Here is a 7,863-nt window from a genome sequence, read left to right as displayed (position 1 = left end):
GTGTGTGTGTGTGTGTGTGTGTGTGTGTATGTGTATGTGTATGTGTTTCACAGTCTTGACAGAAAAGTTTCAGTAGTCTGGTAACACATCATTAAGTGCTGAATGAATTTGAGATCTAATTTACAAATTATACAATATAATATTTCATATATTAATATATATATATAATAGACTTTTCTATTGACACAGTCTGTGCTCATAGAGATTTCTATAACTAAAAGTATTTCCAGTACACTCACTTCAGCGGCAATCACACCAGGAGTGATTTTAGGTTAAGTACCTGGAACAAGGACACAGAGATGATTGCTTATGGCTCAACCCTTGTAGGAATGAACCAGTAACCTTCTGGTTGCCAGACTCTAGGCCACCCTATATGTACTGTGTGTAATGAAGTACTGGGTGGTTCATTGATCTACACTTATAAGAGCAGCGCAGAAGCTTGCTAAATATGACACACACACATCACAGTGGGTTTCAGATCAGTTTCTGAGTACCTGAGATGTGTCCTGCATCAAAATCCATACTTTTGATCAAATTTCCCTTCTCTCTCTGTCTCTTTGCTCTCCCTTCATTTCACTGCACAACAGCCTCCTGTTATCAAACCATCAAAGCCTTTCAGAAATTAATTGCTTTGCTGACAAAATAAGAGTGTGCGTATGAAAACGCATGGAAAGTAAGACAGAGAAGATCCTCAACAGCTCCTTATTAATCAACAGTGAGACGTGTAAAGCGAAGGTGTCTTTTGTCCTCCTGCTTCTTTATTTTTCTTTATCTCCATGCAAATGAGGATGAGTAAATAACAGAACACTTCTGCACGCGCGGGTGTTTAGTCCTTGATCTTTGTTTTGTTTAATTTGCGTGACATGTTGTGAGTTTGCGATGACGTGATGTCTTTCACCCCTCCGCTGTGTCTCGTACGCCTGTCTGGAGTTACGTGGAAACAAACCACCCACGTGTCTGATGGCTTTTCAGTGGAGTGATGGACAGGGACATTGACACTCTCTGTGGGTACTGTTATTTATGTACACACTTTAAAATTAAAATGACATTTGAGTTTGAGCTGATTTTTTGCAACAAAAATGTACCATATTATTTTACCATGTTTTTTGCACTATTGTATTTCAGTTCATACCAAAATGGACCATGATATTATACCATCCACATACCTTGGAGAACTTTATAAAAACCATAGTATATTATTACCATCAGATGCCATCAATGTACCATGTACTTCTTTGTATGATACATGGTAATTTTTTCATGCTAAGATTTTTAGATATCTACCATGGAAATACCATAGTATTCTTGGCTTTTATGAAAGGAATTAATACTATTATTCAGCAAGGATACATTAAATTGATCAAAAGTGACAGTAAAGACATTTATTATGTTTCTATTTCTATTTCAAATAAAACAACATTGATAATAATAAGGTTTTTTAAGCAGCAAATCAGCATATTAAAATGATTTTTGATGGCTCATGTGACACTGAAGACTGGAGTAATGATGCTGAAAATTCAGCTTTGCATCACAGGAATAAATTTTGTTTTACAATATATTCACATAGAAAACATCTATTATTTTAAATTGTAATTATATTTTGCAATATTGCTGTTTTTACTGTATTTTTGATTGAATAAATACAGGCTTGGTGAACCTTTAAAAAAAAAAACACACACACATTAAAAAATTTACAGACCCAAAACTTTTGAACACTAGAATAAATACTATAGTATACAAATACGATAATCATGATTAGTGCCACGCTATTGTTCAGCGTACCAATTTAACATCGTTGAACCATGGTACCACCATTATACTTTTTTCTAAGTAAAAATCTCTTTTTCTCTCTCTAAATAAGTCAAAGTAAGGAGCTGTCGTTCTGTGTGCTGATGTAGTTTGGAAGGTTTCACCTCTAACAAAGATAAACAGCCTGTTCTGCCCTTACGGGATGGAGGAAAACCTGTGCACATCCCACCTCCTCCCATAATGGTGTTGTTTTCATTTCCGTCAATAAGCGCTTGAGTTGCAAGCACTCGAGTTAAGAGAACCAGTAACCCCTATCTCTCCAGAGCAGCTAAACCCGGTTAATGGGCTCACGGTCCTGCACGTCTGGTCTAGAGACAGCTGGAGGGAGGTCTAAATCCGGGTTAATGTCGAGAGTGCGGTTTTTATTTATCGTTTGTCGTGTCATGAGACAGTGAGATTGAAGTACCCTTATTTTGTCCCAAACAGCAGACATTGACATAGCATTGCTAGTAGTCGGAAGGAAGTCGTGTTAACAAGGTACCGGGTTGATGCAATGAGTTAGTCACTGGATTTTACTAGATTTAGTTTGTGAGGTTTATGCCATCTTTAAAAGATATTCAGAATTTTAGTAGCAAGTAAACAAATGATCCATGAGCAAATTGTGTATTCTGCTTTTTCCTGAGTAATATCTATGAAGTAAAGTTTTTATTTTTGGAGGAGAATGAAATTTGTATCACCAAGTCTATAGACATTTTCCACTATTTTCATTCTCTCTCATGCCGTATAGTTGTTTGTGGAGAATGGTGAGCCATTTTTTTGGAATAATCTGTTTGTGCGTTGTCATTGTTTTCAGATTTATTCACATTAAAAATAATGTAAAATCACATTGTATTGTAGTTGATCGTGGTGGTCAGTGTCTAAGTGGACAGTTCTTGATCTGTCTGAATATATGAGACTATATTATTAGCATTTGTATAGTACTATTTCTTCTATATTTGTTTCTTTGTCTATTTTATTCTGTTTTATGCCTGCAGAACTGAGTGCAATGTAACATATTATTCTCTACACCAAATGTTGAGTAACCTCATTTCTTCCTGGCATCCCAAACCCTCATAACGCACCCTCAAAATGTACAAAATATTAAATATTCTGTGTTCTCAGCCAGTCTGTTTACCAACCGTAAATCTCAGGAGAAGCTGGCTTGAACGAGGCCGAAGAATTACTAACCAATCCAGCTTGGGTTTATAGTTTTGCATTTCACGTATCTGCTTGTATAACAGCTGCCTTGGATTTCAGGTTCTTATAATCTTTTTTCAAGGGTTGAAAGTCCATGCAGAATGAATTTTAGATGTTTAATTGCTTCGAGCTTATTGAAGTACTTCTTTGTGACAGATGTTTGCAAGTGTGGTTGCAGGTTTGTTTGTTTGTTTGTTTTTCTAGGGTGCCTTTTTTTTTGTTAGTTGTTTTACTTGTCACATGACAAAAGGAATATTGTTTGACAGTGTCACAAGAGACTTTATCCTTGTTCCAAAGCGTAGTGAGCTGCCTTCAGTATATGCCTGCTGTCTACATAGGCATCTGCCTTATATGGCTCAGTTGAACTGGAACCTCATAAGTGTCTGTTTTGTATCAATTTCCATAGGCAGCAACTCAGAAATTTTGAGGCAACCGCTTTTAACACAAAACACTTAAATAAACAAACAGAATAATAGTTTTATAATGTTGCTAATTTTTATTTATTTGCCATTGCTCATCACAATGCATTTGGCCAAAACAAGGCACAAAAACAAGCTGTAAAAAATTATTTTTCAAAGTGTGTTTTATAAGAAAATACTATTTCAGTTTTTCTACTGCAAATGTTTTTTAATTCTCTGTGTTTCCTGCTGTTTCTTTGTAATTGATTGTGAAATTTACTAGCAATTTCACCTTTTTTTCCAGTGTAGCTTAAGAAGCAGTGTACTTCAGTTGCCTTGGAAAAGCCTTTTTGTTGCTAGTGCACTTATGATGCCTTAAAAGGTCGCTCACTGTGTTTTGGAACAGCATCTCTCTCCTTTTTTTATACTCATTGCTGAAGTGAAGTAGCCATAAATCCAATATCTCCCACAAACAGGGCTGTTTTCTTCACATTCCCATCTCCACTGCCAAACTGAACTGGGAAATGAACCCTTTTCAAATCAGCTGTGGTCAATTAAACTCAAGCGGCTCTTTTAACAGAGCCACAATGCATTCAGTAGTGCATTAGGCCACTTTTAGCAGCCTGTCGTGTGGCATCACATGCCCCCTGGCCAACACTTCCTGTCTCCCCTGACAACAGTCTGAAAAGAGAGAGGGAGGTTTCTCATTGCTGAAGCAAAGTAGCCATAAATCCAATATCTTCTACAAACAGGGATGTTTTCTTCACATTCCCATCTCCGCTGCCAAACTGAACTAGGAAATGAACGCTTTTCAAATCAGCTGTGGTCAATTAAACTCAAGCGGCTCTTTTAACAGAGCCACAATGCATTCAGTAGTGCATTAGGCCACTTTTAGCAGCCTGTCGTGTGGCATCACATGCCCCCTGGCCAACACTTCCTGTCTCCCCTGACAACAGTCTGAAAAGAGAGAGGGAGGACAGATGAGAGCGAGAGATAGATCCCCCATCCTCACCTCTTCATTTCATACTTTCAGTCTCCTACAGGTTTGACCATCCCTTGTGTTTTTTCCCCATCAGGACATTTAAGTGATGACAGGGTAATCGGAGGTCTATTGATCTCTATGCTGGCCTTTGAGCTGTTATGTTGTTGTTGTTTGTTCATTTAGTCACATACTGTAGAAAATGGAAGAATTGCTTGATTTTGTTCAGAACATGTTGTCAAAAGTGAAATTACTCTGGTAGTACATTGTAATGACATCATAAATGGAGTATCCATGTGTTCTCTTGTTGAACTGGAAAATACATATAATCAAATGTACTACAAATATTACTATACAACAACAACTAGTTTAATGCGAAAATATGTATAGATTGTTTATTCTGTTTGTATAACAGCTGCCTTGGATTTCAGGTTCTTATCATCTTTTATCATCTTATAATCTAAGTCCATGCAGGAATTTGAGATGTTTAATTGTTTTGAGCTTATTAAAGTTCTTCACTATTTTTAAATTCAGTTTGTTACTTGTTGTGTCTTTGTAATTGTTGGTGAAGTTTACCTGCAATTTCTGAGTGAAAATTGTTTCTTCACCAAATTTGTTTCAGTGAGGTTACTCTGCTAGACTATCTAGTGCACTCCAGATGCTTTTTGAATCTGATATATTTAGGAATAGCATTGTTTAAATGGATTTTCTAAATTGATTTGATTCTCTAGGAGGTTTACACTGAACTAGACACAACCTCAGACCTGTATCAAAACATCTTGAGTGCAGCTTACAGCCGAATTATCCATCTGTCTGTATATTTCCCTTCAGCCACCTCACGCTTTCTGTTTCATTGGGTTGTAAAGAACCTGTGTTTTACGAGATATGTTCAATACGACCAGTATTAACAGTATATTAACACCGAACAAGGGCACAAATTTACAGAAGAGCTTCGCTAAAGGCAATGGATGATATTTTAAAAGCCCCTTTAATAAAAGGCCTGCCATCAATCTCTAATGCCCTTTCATTTACAAGAAAACCTATGAATTTAAAACAAAAACGTATCTAACTGGTAGGTATGCAAATCTAAAACTGGACTTAAGAACACAATTAAATGTTAAAGGTGAATTTCTTTAATGCTTAAACTAAAGACATGAGTTGAAGCAGAAATACCTGTTTGTCCAAACAGTGGCTGAAGAGGGTTTAAACATTTCAGTCAGCGTGTACAGTAAATTGGCAGCTGTAAAAGCAAAACTCAGGCTGTAACTCTCTATTAAGACTGATTTATAATCCGTAACATGTAAACGTGTGCTTGGCAGTATATTACACCAGGCTGCTCCGCCACACCTCAGTGTGTGATTTACTGACCCAACATGAAATCATAAACATGATAGCATATTAAATCAAAACTAGGCTGCTGGAAAACATAAAAAAAAATATGCCAGTATAAACAATCCTTTGACATGAAATAAAACAGCAAGCATGAAAGTTTAAGGAAAGCCTATGAATAGTTGGATACTGTTACTGCAAGTTCTTGTCCTATGCAAGACATCGCATGCAGGATCTTTTTTCTTTGATATATTCTTTAAAAAACAATTAAGTCCAAACATTCATACTCCCATAAGAGATGGTGTGTGTGAGTCAGTATGAGAGTGTTTATGAGACAGTAGTGTCTAATAAATGATAATTCTGTCATTATTAACTGTACTCATCTTCACGTTGCAAGGACACATTAAATGTATCATAAGTGACAGTAAATACATTTATAATGTTACAGAAAATCTGTTTCATATAAATGCTATTGATAGCATTGATAATAATTAGAAATGTTTCTTGAGCAACAAATCAGCATATTTGATTGAAGGATCACTGAAGACTGGAGTAATGATGCTGAAAATTCAGCTTTGCATCACAGGAGTAAATTACACTTTACATTTTGATTTTGGTTGCACTGTCCCTTTAAGTGACTGTATTGTATATAATGTCTATATACATATATATGCCGTCTGAGGTTTTCTTTTTCCTAAAGATGAACAATGTTCCAAATATTAATTTTAAATTTCAGAATCACTGAGATGTCTTATGTTGACGTCTGAAAAGTTTCATCATTGAATTTTGTCTGTCTCTCAAATATGTGTGTGGATTTTCTGGAGTGATATTTGGTTTGAATGTGCAGATTTGCTTCTCCTGACTGTTTTGTTGCCTGTGGTTAGTGGACAGTCATGAGTGTGTGTGTGTGTGTGTGTGTGTGTGTGAGAGTGTTTAGAGGGCATTCTGAATCACTCCACTATGCATGAAAAGCTTTTAGGCAGGGGGCCTGCCAGGCACCCAGCTGTCAATTTATTTGATTTGAATTGTGGAATGGAGTTATGAAGTGTGAAACGTCAGGGCTAAAATGTTTTGATTGCCCCCATACACTGTGGCCATCAATTTCCATCAGCCTCCTCTAAGATATGGAAGGTATGTGCATCTTAGCATGAAAATGGTTATCTGTAACCTAGTTTAGTAATTGTTTTGGGGCGTGTTAATTCTTAGCTGGATGTTGTTTTTTAAAATTTACATGTTCGATGTAGATCCGAAAGCCTCGTAAAAGTGTTTAATAAGCGGCTTGTATTTACAGCGCAGTGCACTGAATGTGCTTGTTATTCATTGCTTTCATAATATAATATTTGGGTTGCATTTCTAGTGACTGAAATTGTCTCAAATATTTGGAGAGAACATCTGAATGCAGAAAAGCCAAAGTAACAGAAAGAGATCCAGTTAAACAAAAATGTTCAGTGCTCAATTGCTTTTCCTGTTTCAAAAGGTTTACGTTATTAAGAAAAATAATGTTTAAAGGAAGAATTCACTCCAGAATTAAATGTTATTTCCTCACACACGTGTTGTTACAAACCTGTATGACTTTCTCCTTTCAGTGAAATAGGAATCCAATGAAAGCACAGGCCAATATATATAGTTTATTTATTTTTTATTTATTTATTTTCCAAGTGTTTTCAATAAAAAAGCACCATGCACATTAATCAAAACATTTTTCTGTTTGTATAAATATAAATCTTTAAAAAATATAAAAATGTAAAATTAAAACAAATACCATATAAGTGCGTCATTTAAGTCATGCAAGGCTTTTGAAATCATGCTGTTGTATAAACTAGAGCCCTGCACGGGCCTCAAATTTAGGCCCTAGCCCGGCCCTGGCCCGAGATGATCAGACCCTAGCCTGGCCCGTGTCCGACAGCTTAACAGAATTACCGGCCCGAGTCCGACCCAAGCCCGTCTTTTTTTTCTCCTTCTCCCAAAACAGCTTATACTACTGTTCCAGCTATTAAAATAGTTCAGTTTTGTATGTAATGGCAAAGTGAATATATTTTGTTTCGTTTTTTTATTAAGTTCATTTAGAAAAAAGTTTGGAGCATTTTTTGTTTGTTAAATATAAGTTTTTGTTTTTTAAAGTAACGACCAAGCGGCCAGCGGCAGACAGTGAGCCTATGTTTGATCAATTTA

At 36.2% G+C, this 7,863-nt stretch overlaps 1 protein-coding gene across 1 annotated transcript in view; it reads left to right on the top strand.

Annotated features, from left to right (window-relative positions):
- The window catches only part of LOC107726133 (receptor-type tyrosine-protein phosphatase T-like), a 121,401-nt gene that overhangs the window by 91,935 nt on the left and 21,603 nt on the right, over positions 1-7,863 (top strand). The gene's annotated exons all lie outside the window — the stretch shown is intronic.

Source organism: Sinocyclocheilus rhinocerous, unplaced genomic scaffold (assembly GCF_001515625.1).
Source record: "Sinocyclocheilus rhinocerous isolate Xijiao unplaced genomic scaffold, SAMN03320098_v1.1 scaffold1477, whole genome shotgun sequence".
NCBI classification, from domain to species: domain Eukaryota; kingdom Metazoa; phylum Chordata; class Actinopteri; order Cypriniformes; family Cyprinidae; genus Sinocyclocheilus; species Sinocyclocheilus rhinocerous.
The sequence above is the reverse complement of the archived record's forward strand: the minus strand, read 5'-3'. Positions and strand labels throughout refer to the sequence as shown.